A 19,209-nucleotide genomic window follows, 5' to 3' on the forward strand; every position below is an offset into this window, starting at 1 on the left:
GTTTTCCATTTATTTGATTAATCTTTCTCGAAAGATATCAGCCACGTCCAGTATTCCCATTATAAGCATAACGTAGAATAGAAATATCAAAAATTCAAAGAACGAAAGAACCCAACACTTGAAACTAAGTTGGATTCTATCTTATGAATATTTCAACGTTTAACAAACGCAACAACGTCATCAAAGACAAATAATGCACATCAGATGGATCCACAAAGTTTCGAATGCAGAAGTCTTGCAACGCGCGAGTTGTACAACAATTGAGACTCAAGTAACGAGGGCCCGACTCAGATGGAGCGGCCACATTCTGGGAGGATGCACAGATGTGTAGTGTCGTAGATGTAGCTTGTTATTCTGAAGGCTCATTATGGAAACTTAAAATGGCTAGAGCTTCTTATCAAGGCCGAATCCGAAAAAATAGTAAAGGAAAAAAGTGTTTCTTTCGACCTCAAGAATCCACTGTTGAGATATTTGTACCAGTCAATGGCCTACGCTGTATACTACCTACAGTCTACGTACGATGACAATACCCTTTTGATCCAAATATTTATGAACGGCTTATTGATATTCCACCTTTTTTCTGTCCTATCTTCCTTGCAGTGCCAGCCTTATTTCCGGTGTTACTTTTCGTGAAATGAAAATGTTTCCTTCGATCTGACAGGGCCGATAGCTCAAAACGATTAACAACGACAACCTATTCGCCGCTAATCTCCATTCTCGAGGTCTTCGTCTCATCGAGCGTAATCACCTGCCTCTTCGGCAAAGTACAAGGAACACACCTCGTCTGCCGGCGAAGGGGGCTTTCCTCCTCGACATCAAACAAACATATCACGTGACTCTGACACCGAATGAGTTCTCTGTCGGTAATTACGATAATAAACTGTAATTACAGGCGACAGCATAAATGCATAATAAACGGCATTAGCTCACCTGGGAGCGTTAATATCGAATATATAAATCGAAAAGCTAGAAATATACTTTGGATAAATGTTTGATGGTTGCGGTTATGAGTGACGTTGGCATTTGTCATTTTTTAATGAGACAGCTCCAGTAGGACGGAGACCTTAATGGCAGCAATAATTAGGCTGAGTTATTCTTGAGAATATTGGAAAACTACATGTAAGCCGGGAAACAAAAATAACAAATATCCAGCGCCTTATTTTGATGATTTATGTTCACATCTAATAGTCTATTTGTTTTAGCAATGAACGTATTGTTGTTAGCCTGAAAACGTTCAAAAACGCATAAAACTACGCAATTTCTGAAGATTCTGGTGTTAACACTCTGCTACGTTGCCAATGTGCTGATTTTGTCAGAAGTATTGAGGAGTTTATAACAAAACCATCACAGTCCACTGAGTCCACTCCTACCATTGTCCGTGATTATGGTTGTTTAGGACCAAAAGTCTCAAGACTATTAGGAATTCAAATGTAGATCGCAGCGATATGGTGATGACAGTTTGAACTAAATCATTAGTAGAATCATTGTCATTTTTTAAGGAGATTTTAGATATTTTGTCTAATAAATCCTTTTCTCTCAGTTGATAGTTGTTTTTTTCTCAATTTTGAAGACTGCCAACACTGGATTCATATTCGACGTTCTGTGATCCAGTGCAGCACTAGTTTTACCAATAGAAACCATATTAAATATTTCCCTGTCTTCCCTAACCTTCAGATACCTTCCTAAAAAACATCCACCTATCTCTATTAAGGCCGTTCGATGTTCAAACCTGCGTCGAACCGAAACGATCGGAATAAATTGTGCATGTTCAATTTTGTATCAAGCTCATCTGGTCTACTTTCACCGAATCCAATCGAGTTTTGTTCTGAAAGCTTAAATGGCGGGGGGAGACATTACTCTATGTAATAATACAGCAACCGAATTGATTATTGATTTCATCAATTTATTATTGTCGCATGCTAGACCTACAATAAATCTGGAAATTCCATTATTCATTGGAAACACCACCGACTTACGTTCAACGTCGTAACGAACGTATAAGTGGCTTTTCGTTTATGGCTTTTGTACGATGGTTGGCCAGAAATTTCGTATTCGTATCGGAGATGCCAGAGAGACCTACAGACATACAGTACAGTACCATTACATTAATTGTCAATACATGTCAAACAAAAGATACAATTCAGAAGATTTTCGAAAATTGATTTTCGTCTGATGAAGGAGTCTGATATAGACTCCGCAACGTTATACACAATTATAATTTCAACATTCTTTATTTTCAGTTCATCCTCAGGCAACAATTTTTTCTAGTCGATTTGCTCCTGACAAATTAGTGCAAGAATTTACACAGGAGCAAATCGTTTATTTCATTTTTTAATTGATTTTGTTTCAGAGATTGGAAGTGAAAACAGCTATAATCAGTTGGTTGTTATTTTTAAATAACCAAATATACACTGCTCAAAAATTGAAGTGGATAATTTGCGTATATGTAATAATAGGTATATAAAGGGAAATAAAAAAAATAATAAGAGCAAGAAGAAAACGAATTACATATTTCCGAGTTCTTTTTCAGAGAAATAAAGAATGGTGAAAACCGTAGCCTCCTACGATTTTTAGTTTTGAGTTATTAGCAAAAAATAAGATTTTGACGATTTCGAAAAGTTCTCATAAGGTTTTTGTCTTTGACGTTACAGATCTGAAACTTGAACCTTCTACCGGCACTTTTTCACGTAGAATCCACTGACAAGCTGAAAATATTTTTTCATTTCGAATCATTAGTCTTACTAGTCTATACGAACGAGGGCGAAGCCTTTTCCATAAAGGTTTTTTTAAATAAATAATAATAATAATAATTTTATTTGCAGAAACTATAAACTTTTGTCACTTAATTCTTCGTATAAAAGTGCCTAAGAAGGTTCAAGTTTCAGATCTGTAACTTCGAAATGGTAAAACTCTCATTTTTTGCTAATAACTTAAAATGAAGAATCGTAGGAGGCTACGGTTTTCACTATTCTTTGGGCCTCTGAAAAAACATCATTTTCTTCTAGCTCTTATACCTCAGTACTGCAACCTCAGTAAGCAACGAATTTTGCCCATCCTGTACAGTAATATTGGAAATTTGATTCAAGTGCAAAAAGTAAGTTTTGTCTTGAATATCCAATTAAATTTTAAAGTAGTGTTTTTTCAAAATTTATAGAAATAAAATTTTGGTCCATTATTCAAAATAAACGAGAAGAGTTTCAAATAAAAAGTAGAAACAGAATCAACTAATACTGATAACACCTTCAAAGTGATGTGCAATATTTCTCTTAACCTTTCGCTCCCACAGCGACTAAAATAGATTTCGGAATAGATTCTTGGCTTCACGGTTTGCCACTTTCTATCGTCAACCCAAAAAAATATTACTTACCAGAGATTTTATCGCGTACATTTCTTCGAAATCTACATCTCTAAACATGTGTTTCTAACGCATTAGCACAAGGGTCCGACAAATTACCTCGAGGTGTTTACATTGAATTTTAATAGTGCGTCACGCAAGACGCACGCAAGAATATACTTTTTTCCGTCTGCGTATATAAACAGGGGACGGCTCTTGGACTGGATAAATGAAGTCATAAAAGTCGTTACCGGTTATGAATGGAGGAAGCCATGGGAGAATGGAAGCATAGAACGGGCATTTGGAAATTATAGGATGGGACCATTATGTGATAACGGTCGGTAGTTGATTGCCGAACCAGGTGAAGCGTCGTCTAGAGCTTTTACTTCCTCCGATTCCTTGGGGAATCGATCTGATGAATCCTATTTGTCATTCGAAAACCGCTGAAAATTTCACGAGGAGCTTCGCTACAAATGAAATATTTTATTTTAATTTCCGAATCAAGATGAAAAAATCAGATCAGAACATTAGAACCAGACAACTAACCCTCAATCTTAGTAGACTGCGACTTAGTAGTCGCACAGCCAGTGACATCAGACCAGGGTAATGAGGCCAAGTTAAGTGTCCCCATGAATCTTGAGTTCTTGTGAAGGACCAGTGTGAAATAAATTTATTTCACTGGCCATAACTTTCAAGGCGCATCGATTTTACTCTGCTTAGAAATATAAACGAGTTAGCGAGACTATCAGTGGGTTTCATAAAACTTTGATTGTCCGATCAACGATTTGACAGTCACTTGATTTCTAAAAAAAATCACTGAAACCTTTTCATTTCTGGATACATTGAAGGAGTAGCATTTGAGAAGAATTGAATGGACGTATAAACATCATGATTTGAAGCGAGAATGATACTCTGAATGATCAAGACTGAATTATCGATTAAAAACAAAGCGACGTCTATTCGTCAATCAAGCGTTGATTCCCCGATCAAGCTTCATGAAACCCAAGATTCTGGTAGCTCCAATAATGCAAACACAGGCTAGTATTTGATTCTATGTAGGGCAAAGATTATAGAGCGGAAAAATAGGAAACGCCCTCATATCTCTAGTACTAAAAACCGACTTTATTTTGGTCGGTAAAAACACAGTTGACAATGAGATGGCGCTGGAAACGTACTGTCAATACAGAAAAACTGTTCAAAAACAGTTTTCTGTTTTATGATTTAGGGGCGTGAAATTCGTATTCTATTCCTTGTATTGCATTTCAATATTTTCAATATCAACTTTGTTGAGACCAGAAAACAAACATCCTGAGCGACAAAACGAAAGTATGGTTTTGTGACCAGGATGTTAGTTTTCATCTCAACATTGTTTGGAATCAATTGATATCAATGAAATACGCTGTCGTTAGTGTTATATTTTTATTTGCAATTTATAAAAAATTTACAAAAATTTGAAATTATGGACAACGATTAGAGATTTGACTAGATCACAAGAGCATATGGTGATCTGCTATACATCAAGAGTGTTATTTCTGTGCAATACGACGTTATTTTGAATTAATGAGCTTAGTTGTATTTGTACAATTTATATCAGAAATGAATATTAATCATACAAAATTTCAGTTAGTTACACATAAATAGTATTTACAGAATTTTCAGAACAACAATAAAAAAAACCTTACAGAGGTATACAAAACCTATGTTAGCCCGTCAGTATAGCTTCTTCATGTTTTTTTTCATGATTTCTTGATCATATGGTCTCTTTATGACACAATATACAAATTGATTAATGAATGAACAAAACACTCACAGCAGGTTTCATGAAACTTTGACTTTCCAAACAACAATTTGACTCGATCCCCAAATCGAAATCAATAAACTCTTTGCATTTCTGAATATATTGAAGGAGGAGCAATCATTGAATGGACCTATAAAGGTCATAATTTCACCTAAATGGGCCCTTCATGCAAGGGATGCTTCTTGCATATAACAATTTACATGGATGATTTGCATTAAAATGTTCAACGAACATGTTATAGGCAGGATTTTGCAGGTCTCTACGCCTTGAATATTTTATCCACTTCGGAATACACAAAATAAAAATCAAGGAATGACCGAGTCACAGTATTTACATTTCCATTTTCCTCCAGTAAAGTAAAAAACTCAATTTTGGAAAATCCATTTTATTTGATCCACAGTTCTTCACCATGTGATAATTTTCGAACGATATTTTGAGGTGTTCATCTCGAAATTAGACAAGAAAATTCAATGATCAGCAACTAGAACGAGCTAGTTAAACACAAGGCGGTACTAGAATCGAAACATTCAAAACCTCTTGATCAAAATGGCCATCTGAAATCTTACAAAATTTCATATGTTTCTGCAAATGGCCCTCGAATCAATATGTTAACCAGTCTTAGGATCTTAGAGACACATTTGAAACACAGATGGCGCTCACATCACTTTAGTCGCTTCGTTTCCCATCTTTCTACTCTGATGGAGAGTTCTCCTCTTACTGTTCTGACTCGTGCTGCCTCACTTGAGGTATAAAATCATGTCATAGATAAGTGAAAAAGTTTGGGTAATCAATGATCACAGCAAGGTCCTCAATTTCGAGTCCTTAGTTATTTGACGAAAAGTGGAACAGCTCGAACGCTATTTTTTTGCAAAAATCTTAATATTATGTAATTCGAAAACCGTTGACTTTATACCTCAAGCATGGCACATTGTTGAAATTGCTTTTGAATGGGCTTTCTTATGTTGTTAGTCGTTATAAAATACTTGGTCATACGAAATAAAAAAATAGTACCTTTGTTGTTTTCGGTATACTCGGAAGTGGCTCTTCTATGGGAATATTCCAGTTGAGAATATCAGTTTCCAACACACATTGGTAAGGATATTCAGGTCGGTATAGCTCTACCAAAACGTCTAGTGAACGGTCTAGATCTAGATCTAGTTAAGAATGTAGGTTCATTATTGGTAAAAATCATATTGCCTTCCGAAATATCTTTCATACAATGACATCTAGATTATCTAAATCTGCTATAGAATTCTGATTACCTGTTCTACATAAATTTTTCAGCTGACCGTGTAACGAGGCTGAAATTATATTTCATTCATTCGTTCCTCAAAACTAAACTATCAGGTATCGAGTACCTAACTAGGTGAATCAAGTTTTTGCATGGTTTGAGGAGTTTTCATGACGGAATTAATGTTATTCCATATACCGAATACATCCGGTCAGTCTTCTAACTCCGTTCAAATGATACATTCCAGCCGCTGTCTACATTATAATTTAGTTCTTGTGGAAGTTGAATGAATTAGATATCATCAATGTCACATTCTGTTTGAATGAATCATACGATCCCTAAGAAATTTTGCACAGGTGTCAATTCGATCAGTATTTTCTCATCAATGTGTACCTACAACCCAAATGCAAATTTGTACGAGTCAAAGACCCTGTATAGTCCCCCAAATTACAATCATTTATGTGCGAAATATGTGTCCTTTTTTCATCATTTATTGCAGAGAAGACAAAGCGACGTTTTTTGCGAGGTAGCAAAACAATAGATTCACAGTTTCAGTTTCCTTTTGTTTTACACCCTCTGTGCATTAGACCCCCGGAATGACATCACGTATGGCCTTCTTACCACATTAAATATACATGTTCATTAATAGTTGATTATATTTGTTTCCCTGAATAATTAACCGATTCACTAACAACCTTTATGTTATGTATGACTGGACCCTGTGTGTATGTACGTGTATTTATAAGTAATTCATCGACTAGGGATCTGCCACAGGATATATTCATGTTGGCGCATGCTAATCAAGCCTTTCTAATACGATAATATGCCTGTATGAAAACTTTTTAATCGTTAATGATTCTTTACATACCTGTATTTAAAACACGCCATTTTATTTATATAGCCTTTCACAGAATAAGACTTGGCTTAAAGGCTGAATATGCGAAAAATAAAAGAAAAAAAAACATTTTAATTCAACTCAAAATTTGAGTCACCTTGCAGCTCCAAGTTTTTTCAGTAATTTTCTGGTTTTTCTAATTTATTTGTTAGAATGGGCTGTATTTAATTCTTTCGACCAAACTGCATATAACAAACGAAGATTTAAAATGGTAACTTTATTTATTGAATCGATTCAGCAGCCAATGACCTTAGATGTTCATTCCCCAAAAAAACACTCCTCAACAAACGAGGAAATATAAGAATCATCTCGTTTCTTCAAGGAAAGTTCAATTTACATTTTTTCCTTATATTATTATCATTCAACATTCCATTCGTGCAACATCCTGTAACGAAAATAATAAACTTCGTTCCGGCTCGTTCTCCATTCTATAAACAGGAATTCTTCTATTCACCAAGGGCTAATTTAAAATACACACTTCTCAAACGAAATCACAGTAATTCGAAACGGAATCGAACTATTCCTATTAATTTTCCGTATTTTAATTATCGGAATAAATAAATAAACGTAACGAGATGATTCGAACATTATTCCTTGTACGTTGTAAAGTAATTTACAAGCATAATAAACTGTTTTATTGCGTTTATTTTTGTCCACGGCAATCTCAACTCAATTTAAAGATCAAGAGGATTCTAACGGAACGCTGGTATAGTACGTCATGTTTCATTTGGCAATAATAATTAGTGAGTAAGAGGGTAATCTAGCGGGTATTCTGGAAATCTTGTTACGTACCCAACTGAATGCTTCTTTGGAATTGAATCGGGGATCTTCCTTCTTGCAGGAGTTTTTATTTTATAATTAGAAATTTTTTTAAAACATAAAAAAATCTAAATTCAAGAGAAGCAGAAATGGTTCAACTATAGTTGATCAATGAACTATACTTTTTTCATAAATATCCTTGTAAACCACACATCAATAGGAGTTCTATAACGAGAGAAAAATGTCATTGAAATTGGAATGGGATTCCCTTTTAAGTTGTAAAGGATCTTTCATGTTAGCGCTTATTTCTTGATATTATTCGATAAATCGAACACAAGATATCACCCACGTCTTCCAGTTTCCTCATTATGAACATTACGTACCGTAAAAATACCAAACATTCAAAGAACTCAACTCTTGAAACTAAGTTGAACGCTATCTAATGAATATTTGAACGTTGCTAGACTTATTTTGAAATGCTAGCTGAATAATATTGATTAAAACATTTTGAATATCTAGAAAGTCACTCTTTTGCGTAGCAAACTTTCTTGACAGAAAACGGCGATAATAATTGGCAACCAAAATTATATAATTTGACACCATTAGACAATTATCTTTGAAGTTGCGTGATAAGTCAAGTTTGAAAACTCACTACCGACTTGAACATGAGGATGCATTAATTATTCGTATTATTGGTATAAAAATGATAATAATTGAATTGAATTGAATTTTTGTTATTTTCTCTAAATTGTAATTATATAGGGTCATGTCGCATTAATGAAGACCCTGCATAAAGATACCAAATATGACTGAAAAGACGTACCCAAATGAGTTCAAAAAAATGAGAAGTTTTTTCATCACAATCTGCATATTATAAAAGTTAGCTATGCGAATATTTCATTAGCAGATGTGTGTAGATTGAACTCGAAATAAGTATATGATAAATTCGAATTGCATTTTATTAGTCGATAAATTCTAGTGAAATAAACAATGGCAGTTTTACGGCTATATCATTACGTTTTATATCCGAATAGTTTATTCGAAAATGAAACCAACCGAGTTTTCTCAAACTATCGGATTCGGAGGAATAAATAGATATAGATACGCCTACGGTATAACATTAAATAGACTACTTAAAGTAGAATTTATTCCGAACTATTGCAATGAGAAACTTCGATTTATGGGCATCTGAATTCTTTCCGTATTCAAAAAATTACCGATCCAATTAAAATGAACTCAATAAGTAGTTGTGAGGTAGTGATACAGACTTATTCAAAAATATTCGAGAATCGTTTCATCGTGCTATGTGTCAATAGAGCGAATTTCTGTCTCAGGTCAGAAGTTTGAATAACGCACCGTGATAAGCGAAGGATCAGTTCCTGTGCCACATTGTCGAGCTTTTTGTAACTTGTAGTATATGAAACAAACGTTTAGTCTGCGAAATCATGATCATTTTCATAGAGTGTTCGAGTTTGAGGTGTTCATTGTACATAGAACTAGAAAATCTAGGCAACTTATAGCCGAATATAATTGATAACCAATAAACCTGGTGTTGCAGACATGTTGACCCATTAATCTGATACTTATCAGGGGAGGTTTTCTCAATCTGACAGTTAAAGATGATAACAAAGCATTTAAAAAAATATCTCCCTTGCTGTAATACTAATTGTTTCTATATTCATTATGAAAGTTGTAGATAATGATAATAAAATTCTATACAACTTTTGTCTGAAGCAACTTCAAATACACGTAGCCTTTTTCGAGATAGAGGGTAATGAGGGAGAGGAGCTTAGCCGCACATGCGAAAGGCCAAGGTCAATGTAGGAACCCAGTATTAATGTAAATTCATCGCCATATATCTCAAAAATGTTCAAAAGTAGAAAAAATTGCTTCGGACAAAATTTGTAGAAAATCTTATGCCCTACAACTTTCATAATGAATACGGAAACAATTTGAAGCCCAGGAGAGGAGATAATTCAAAAAAACTGATTTTATAGACTTTTTTTATTGTTTCGTCTTGCTGAAACTGTCATATTATATTTTATTCTCGAAGCATTAGCTTGAATATATGAGAAAAACCATAGCACTCGAGAATTTACACGTGACGTTTTTTTTGTGCAAGTTTGGCGCCCTCCAACACATTTTTTTCACGCTGAAGTTGTCAGATTAAGAGGATACATACTTTTCAACATGTCATAAACCACATATATTTCAATCTGACAAGCTCGAGTATGTAAAATTGATCGTTTTTCTTTTTACTTTTCTGACAGGCTGTTCTAGACAATTCCCCCTATATACAGGTCTTATTTTTAGTAGAGGTACTCGACGGGGTCCAAGGTATCATCTCCCATTATATTAACTTGACGCGCTCGAGTTACTCCCGAATTTCCTTCTCGGGCTCCCCAACTATAAGCTTAAACCATTTTTTACATAATATCAGGAACAACGTCTCGACATCATAATACCTATGAGGTGAGCACTCTTAATCAAGTTTGATTGTTGTAACACCCGCCTTAGAATAATAGGTACCAACCAACATAAATATTTTAGTAACCGATCGATACACGTAACTGTATTTATTGTAAACATTATAATGGTCCTAAACTAAACAAATATTTATTTCAACGAATAAACATCCATTTGTATATTTGAATCAGGAAATAAAATTTTATTGGTGTTCGTTCGATCTCGAAAACAAAACAATCTGAAGCAATTATTCCACGACAAGCGCTACTTGGTATTTAGTCACCTCGACATATTCTCCAATACATTTGAATGTTATTCGTGCGACAATCATTCGATTATAAACTTTTCCGATAACGATTACAGATGACGAAACCAAGGTTGGAATTTTGCTCTAAGTGTGGGCGAAAATCGAAACCAATGGAAATATTTCGGTGTTGGTAAATCATATTCGAAAATTTTGGGGCAAAATCGATTTGATATTCGGCATTTTCGACAATTTTTCCAAACCTTGATTTATTCAGGAAAAATACACTTTTCTGGATGGTTAATAACCCCCAGTCCCCCTCGTGGATACGGCCCTGAAGTGAAGATTGAAATTGTTGTTTTCCTCATTCTTATTTCGTATGTTACATCTACTATGCAGCACAGAATAAATCAAAGTGAGCTGCGGCTTTGCATTCATTCATAAAGACCCTGTATTGCTTAGTATTTTTATTTGAATATCACCAAGGATATATCCTTGGTGATAGTGATAATGGTGTTACCATTAGGTAACAGGTTTCTATCTCGAAGAATTGTATATGTAACTGTATTTTGATGTTTGTTTTTAGATTGAAAAAGGGCCCGAACCCGAAACGTCTTATATTTGACTTAAATAAATCAGGTTAAGAAAATTCCAGACGATCAATTAATTTAACACAACAATAAACTGGTGGAATAAATATATCAACAAACAAAGTTTTATGATATGTGTATATATATGATTTTAACTATGATGTTTTTACACAATTGATATTTTTGTACGTTTGTTTTCATTCTATGCTTCGTTTTCACATAATTTATCCAAATAAATTTCATTCGGTTGTTCACATTTTATTCATATATTAGTTTCATATGTATTTTTGACCTCTTTTTTCATATTCTGGACCTTTTTGTTGATTTTTGACTCAACCTGAATGCTTGTTAACAATTACCTCTTGTTGTAGCCTGATGAAGGGAATACAATTTCCGAAACGTCGCTGAGAGAATAAGTGTTTTAATTTCATGTTCCTTGTGCCGATATTTACCTTCAATGTTAAAGTTTGAATTTTTGGATTCGTATCAAAAGTTGTAAAAACACATTCATATAAACAACAAAGTTTATAATTAATGAAATAAAAAAGAACAGTCAAGCCAGCAGAACGAATCTTCGGAATTGAAATTCTCTTTTGTGTAGTGCCTCTTGACTATTTCTTTGATCAGTGATAATTTGCAAGAGACGTAACTTCAATTTAACCGCATCTGAAAAGTTTGTTTCCCTCTTAAATTTTGATTATACATTCCATTCGAATGTCGTCTATTATTGCTCAATAGAGAAAACTTGCAAAATATCCACATTATCCGAAACGGCCGAGAAGGTCGTTCAATACCGTCGACGTATGTCCTTTATGCGGTACTTGCTGAAAAAGGCGGATTAAAAAAAACGCCGCCATAACTGAAACAACGCGGACGCGATCCGCGAAAACGAACACTTATCCGGCTGAAACGTGAAATTAGATTTCCAGTAACATATTATAAAATTAATAAAGCCATATTTATGGCGCAATTTTTGGAGCGGCGGCGTAACGTTTACATATTTCACCGCTTTTATTCTAGATTAAAACAGTTTATTTTAGATATTTATAAAGGGAAACGTGGCGCACAATGCAGATCACTTGTCGGCGGCGAAAATAATAAAAATACAGAATGTGACGTTTGGCGCGAATTTATTGTTTTAATAATGGCAAATAAAGCAGATCTGGAGCGATAGCGCGTGTTCGCCGATTATTCTACATACACTCTCCTGTTATTGTTGCAGCCGAAATTGGATTTTTATGCCGCTTTCATAAATTATAACGCCGGCTAGGCACGGAGGCTCCCGCTGGCTGGCCCGGTCGCTTGTCAAAGGTATATGATACATAGAAAAAATTCCGAATGACAATCGCGTTACGACATTCCAAATCTCGCGAGTGACGAATGCGCGCAGAAAGGATCCGATAAAAAAGGGTTTTGTTACGCGAAACGCGGATCGGAATGAAGTTTATGGCGTTTAGGGCCTTTAATGCGAGGTTTAGGACGAACTGTAACATTCGTCATTTACGTAGGCTCGATTCTGGGCGTTTTTCACTCTAATAAGCGTGTTAGTGGCAAGTGACATCTGTCACTATAATAGATATACAGACAATACAGTCCGAGCCCCTTGCAATGAATTCAGTAAATCAAAGACAGGTTTTTGTCGGTTAATATTTTAAATTGCGTTTTTTAAGGAGAGAAAATGCTTTTTTGTGATCATTTTTTAAGGGTATATCATGTTTATAACGACGTTTTCACGGATATCTTGAGCGCCAGCTATTCTTTGAAGGGAACATAGCAAATATCAGCAGGTATAGAGTTCGAGTAAGACGGCACATAAACACGACGGCTCATCTCCGAGTGCTTTCTGCTCCCCCCGTGTTTTCACACCACCAGAGTTTTCAATATAGCAGAGATTTGTACTAACAGTAGGGGCAAAGGATGGGTAAAGGTGGAAACTGAGGTTTTCAGATAATAGTGCTGTCTACTTGAGCGTTGAAAATCAGAACTAATTATGATCTTAATCAAAATCAATACATCTCCTCTTGTATCCACCGGTGAGGTGTGCAAACATAATGTCTCTCATCTGCCGAAAATCGGTAAAATTCGCGAATTCGTCAAAAGGTCTCGACTGTGGCTTATCGGTACTAATGAAAAAAAAAAAACTCGGTTATCTCTAAATTCAGGATGTTTTCAACGGTGTTACGTTGTTTTTCAGAACTTAGAAAGGAATAAAGACGGTGCAGAATGTTTACGGTTTCAGAATCTTATTCGTAAGAGGTGTAAGATAATGGAAAAGAAATCTTCATGTCTTCTCCAAATTTTCTTTATTAAAAACGCGACATATGTTTCGACTCTCACAAAAATAGGGTCATCTTCAGGCCTATGTTGAAAATTTTTAAATCAAAATTATTCGCCAAGAAAAGTCAAATATAATATATTTATATTATAGATATACAATGTAATAGATTTTATTTGTTTATCATTTTCAAACGTCAGTTTCCAAAAACACAATATTAATCAAGAAAGTTTATTTAATCAAATCACTAACTTGTAAAACTGACAGTTAACTTGCAAAATTTTTACAAGTTAGTAGTATTATTTACATTAGAAAATTTTGTTTTATCGTCATATATGTTGAAAATCATGGTACAATTGTTATTTCCAGTAACACAGATTTTTGATGATGAAACAGTTGATACTGATGATGATGAACCATCATCAGAAATTGCTGAACTCGAGGACTGCAGAACATTTGTACTCTCCTTACTACCAAATAATTTGCTAGACATTTCGATTTTTTGTTGGCCGAATCATCGACATAACTCATCGCAATGTCGGTGCTATTCCACCCTCCTGCCAGCTTTAGTGGTAAAATATCTCCACCCGAATCCTCAACCATAGTGGCTCCAGTTCTGCGAAAAGAGTGGCCGGTGTATAACTCTGGGTCTTTCAAACCTAAATATTTCGCTATTTGCTTTGGGACACCACCAATAGTGTGCTGGCCAGCATTAAGGGAAATGCACTTTCCATGTCGGTATGTCAAAAAAATCTTAGGCTTTCTGTTCCAGGAGACCGAAGATTTACATATTTTCTGTATATGTAAAATGCAGGGCTTGAAGCTGCAGCTATCATCGGTTATGGTGAATCTTCTTGTTGTTAAATTTTTTGTTAGCCGCAATGTCACAATAACGTATTTTCCCATTTCTTCTACATCATTCATGTTGAAGGCGAGAATTTCGTCACATCGACAACATCCAAAAATCCCAAATATTGTTACAATTTTCGCCAGCAACCACTGGTCATCAGGAGCATGTAAAAGAAATTGTTCAGCCTCTTCTTTACTTACCTTTTTTGGCGCTCATTTTTTCGTTTCAGAAACGCTATTATCTTTTGAAATCTGCAAATAACAACTAAACGTCATATTTTTCGATACATTTTTTAAGGAAAACAAACCCGCGAACAGGGGCATTTCCTTTCATTTCCAAGCAGCTTTTCAGCATAGACCATTTTGCCCATAAAGTATTAGGGCTGAATCTAGCTGATAGTTGATTCAAGTAGACCAACAAAACATCTTCAGTTACCCCAATCACACTATTTTTGTTTTGCCACTTTTTGAAGTCGTCGTATTCTCGCTCGTACCTTGAAGCTGATTTTGCAGGTAATAAACTTGAAGCTACACTGCTGGCTGCCTCAATAATTTCTTTTGGTACATTCATTTTCGCTTTCGCCAAAACAAATGTGAAGAAAAATAAACAGACATGTTTATGGCAACGCTTCTATAGCTTACGACATTTGCGACAAATTATTGAGATTTTTTTGGAATTTATCTAACCTTTTTACAAATGGGAAACAAATAAAATATAAAACAATACACGCAAGGTAACAGGTTTTACTGGCTCAAGGAGGTAACTATGTCCTCCATTCGTCAGTAAAAACCCTCTTACCTTGCTAGTAATGTTATATACTATATCATATTTGTTGTGGCAATACGATGAGAAAATAGAAAATCCTTTATTGGCTTCCTGGATTTCATATGCCTTGAAACATTAACTTCGATTTATCATGAACCAATAATCTCAATCGTTGGAAATAACATCCAACCATAATCCAAACGAAAACAATATATGTATTGTAAGATACACCTTGAACCAAACAACATCTCCGACATTGATGTTACGACGTTGTTTCGACAAACATAGGGTCCTACTGCACTACCTATTGATATCATATTCCAATATTGAATATATCGAGTATCTGGATATCACATGATTTCGCCCATTTTGTTGGATATCAACAAGGTCTACGATACATTAGGAATTACCAAATACTTCCCGCTGGCTTCAACATCAGGTCTGATTGAAATTAGTCGGCTAATTGCTTAATTGAATGGCCTCATTGTCGGTTGCTTGTCGTGGTAATTAACGGATTAAGGAATACGCTTTGACTAATTCCGCAAGGATATTGGCGTCGCCGATGTCCCCATGAAGAAGTTTTGAAGTTAACGGCGGCATTTAGCCACCATCCTCCTTCACACGCCACTGAGCAAGGGCATCACTACGGGGTATAGCATCATGATTTGAAGCTAGTTGTCGTAAATATACTCCATTCATGTTTATTTTAGCACTCGGTTGGCCATGGAAATTTGACACACTTCACTCTGTATAGTTCGAAAATGTGGGGTTAGAACGTTTGTCAAAACATTTTTGGGTTTTAAATCAACGCTATGTTGCCGTTCTACAAAAAATTTTCTGTTATTACGTATTTTATAACAATGTCGAATCTCTTCGGAAAATATGTGACGAACATAATTGAAGTTTATACAAACTGATTGAAGGCATACCAAATCCAGTTATTTGCATGGAAAATATAAGAGATAAGTATAATATCATAATATGCACTAGCTTGAGGAGAGTTAATGTTCGTTATCTTCTTTGGCCGAAGTTTGAATACGTTACACATCAGTATATTTCAAAAATATTAACCCGAAGATGAAATGCATATGCTGCAGTGGTTGAGAATGGGTATCTCCCGAAGGACAGATAATTACAAGAATGTTAAATTCTTCAACAAAAATCATCTTGCATCAATGTAAGCAAAAGGAATTAAAGTAAGTTTCAAGTCAAGATGAACTTCACCTTTGAACAAAAATTTCACATTAATAAACAAAACAGGACAACTGGCGCGTATTTGTGGCTGTACATCTTAATACATTGATATAATAATAAGGTTTTTATTGGTACCTTAAGACATTTACAATGTATAGGACAAGTCAAATGAAAAATAGAAAAATTAATTTTCGAGAACTTATTCTACGATGACATTAATCGGAAATCCTGTAGTAAACTTTTCGCATTAATTCACTTAAACATAAAATTCTCAAATGCCACCACTTTTTTGGGTCTCCCAATAGAAGGAAATTCTTTGTCATCCTCTTCATTCACAATCTTTCTGATTGTGGAGATATTCAGCTGAAATATAAGTCGTTTAGATTCAGATGTAACATTATATAAATTCTCTTACTTTGAATATGTTCGCTACCGTCTGACGAATTGTGGATTTTAAAATATCAGGGTATTACTATTTGAATGAGCGGACCTGAATTCTGAACAGCACTTTCGGCATTTCCGTAATAAAAATTGATAATAGTTGTGGCAACGGCGTTATGACATTAATGACATTTCATGAGTGCCAACTTTACTCCGTTCTAGTTACAAAAACTTGAGAAAATTATCTCATGGCTAACCGACTGCTAAAATAAATATGAATGGAGTATACCTGATAAAGCATGATTCCGAAAATTTTTAGAGACTGATGAATTAATAATACCGAAAGACGGACTTTTTTTGAGATGAAAGAGTATTTATGGGGTGATTTTATCGCTATTCTTTCTATGCTGCGTGTCTGATTTCGAAGCAAGGTGCAGCCTTGAATTTCATCACCTTGGAGATGTTTACGATGAAGTTTTCACAATCCATATAGCAAATTACCGACTGCGAATTTATTTTTGATTGTTTTCAATAGAGTCGACAAGGGACTATTTCAGTACCAGCAATCACAAAAGCCCATTTCGCAAAGGAAATTAATAAGCCACCTGCATCCATTTCCTGGATAATTACCGGGGAAAATGACATCTACATTTGGAAGAAAGACGTGCATGTATCCAAGAACGGAAGGGAGAAAAGTTGAATAAGCCGGGCGAAAATTAATAACAGGGAAGTAAATCATACGAAATAATTGGAAGTATTAATATCCTTCGAGCATGAGCTGCAATTTAATGGGCTCTATGCTTATATTATTCCTAAAAATAATATTTCACAGTAATTACCCTATATTTATGTGCAAAATAAACTTGTTTATAAAATTGGCTTGGCGCCGGAACCAGGGTCAAAATACCAATACGTTTTGTCGAGGAGAGAGAGGAATTTCTTCAACTGAACATTGTTGCTTCAATTCTAGAAGCGAGTACGGTTTGCGTTGCATATACATTCTAAGCAGAAATTTACAAACTCATAAAAAAAAGTTCTGCCAGTTGAGGAAATGATTGATAGTTTTCAGCGACTTTTTATTCGCGTTTCCTTATCAACATATCCCGAAACCTAAACTGTAGAAATTTAAACAATTTATGCTCGATCAGGAAAATTGAAAGATTGATTATTTCAAGTAATACAGGTGCAACAAAATTTGATCACAGATTCTCGAGAAGACAACACCTATTTTAGATTTTTGCCAGGTAACCCCCTCTTTCAGAGTTACAGCCCTGAAAATTGCCTTTTCTTTTTATTTCAAAATCCGGTTATACCAAAATACAGGAATTTTATGATATGCGATAAGAGACTTTTTACCGGGCCACAATGTCTTTGGAACCACTAAACAATAAGCGAGAACTTGATTCCGTGAAAAATGCGTTAAATCACATTTTTAGATTTGTACCAAAAATCTTGCGTTTCATAAAAAATTGCCTGAGTAAAACTTTTTCAATCGAACAGGATTTACGAGGATGTATTGATATCTAGTTAGCCTAGACCAGTTCCATGCATGAAAAAAATATTGCGTTACCATCGCAACGAACAAAAACTCATTAGAAGGGTCAGTGTGAAGTTTGAGGTAAAAAGAAAAACAGAGTTACGCAATGAATTAAAAGAAAGAAGATGTCCACCGAAATTGTGAAAATCGAAAAATTGGAGTATCGAGCCATCATAAAGTACCTGTATTTAATAGGGTTGAGATGATGACCGATCAGGAAGCCCAGATTCTGTGTCAGTCCCCGAAAATATCGATGCAGTTCATGACATGATTTTATCAGACCGTCGAATTGAGCTAAAACGGATATATGAAGCACTGACTATTTCATACGAACGCTTTCATCATATAGTTCACGGCAATTTGGACATGAGAAAAATTGCTGCAAAATGGATCCCCAAATGTTTGAATGTTGACCAAAAGCGTGCAACGGTATAAGCATCGTGTTCGATCTGTGCCCGATTTGAAAACGATGAGACTTGGGTGCATTTCTACGATTCTACGTTCTAGAAACAAAGCAACAATCGATGGAATGGCGACACTCTGGTTCTCCCAGACCTAAGAAATTCCGTATCCAAAAATCTGCTGGAAAAGTTCTTGCTTCAGTTTTTTGGTATTGCCATGGAGTAATCATGATTGATTTTTTGAATAATGGTAGAACAATAACCGGAGATTTCTATCCGACATTACTGACCACTTCTCGGAAACAAATTGAAGAGAAAAGTCGCGGAAAGCTATCCCAAGGTGTTTTGTTTTTGCAGGACAACGCCCCTGCACACAAATCTCATGTTGCCATGCAAAAATTCGTGATTTAGGGTTTGAATTACTAGAACACTCCTTTTATTCAGCAGATTTGGCTTCATCCGACTATCATCTCTTTCCTCAACTGAAGA

At 35.2% G+C, this 19,209-nt stretch overlaps 1 protein-coding gene across 6 annotated transcripts in view; it reads right to left on the reverse strand.

The window, feature by feature from the left end:
• LOC123311204 (protein bric-a-brac 1-like) overlaps positions 1-19,209 on the reverse strand; it is a 337,498-nt gene that overhangs the window by 16,289 nt on the left and 302,000 nt on the right. The gene's annotated exons all lie outside the window — the stretch shown is intronic.

Source organism: Coccinella septempunctata, chromosome 1, assembly GCF_907165205.1.
Source record: "Coccinella septempunctata chromosome 1, icCocSept1.1, whole genome shotgun sequence".
Classification (NCBI taxonomy): Eukaryota; Metazoa; Arthropoda; class Insecta; order Coleoptera; family Coccinellidae; genus Coccinella; species Coccinella septempunctata.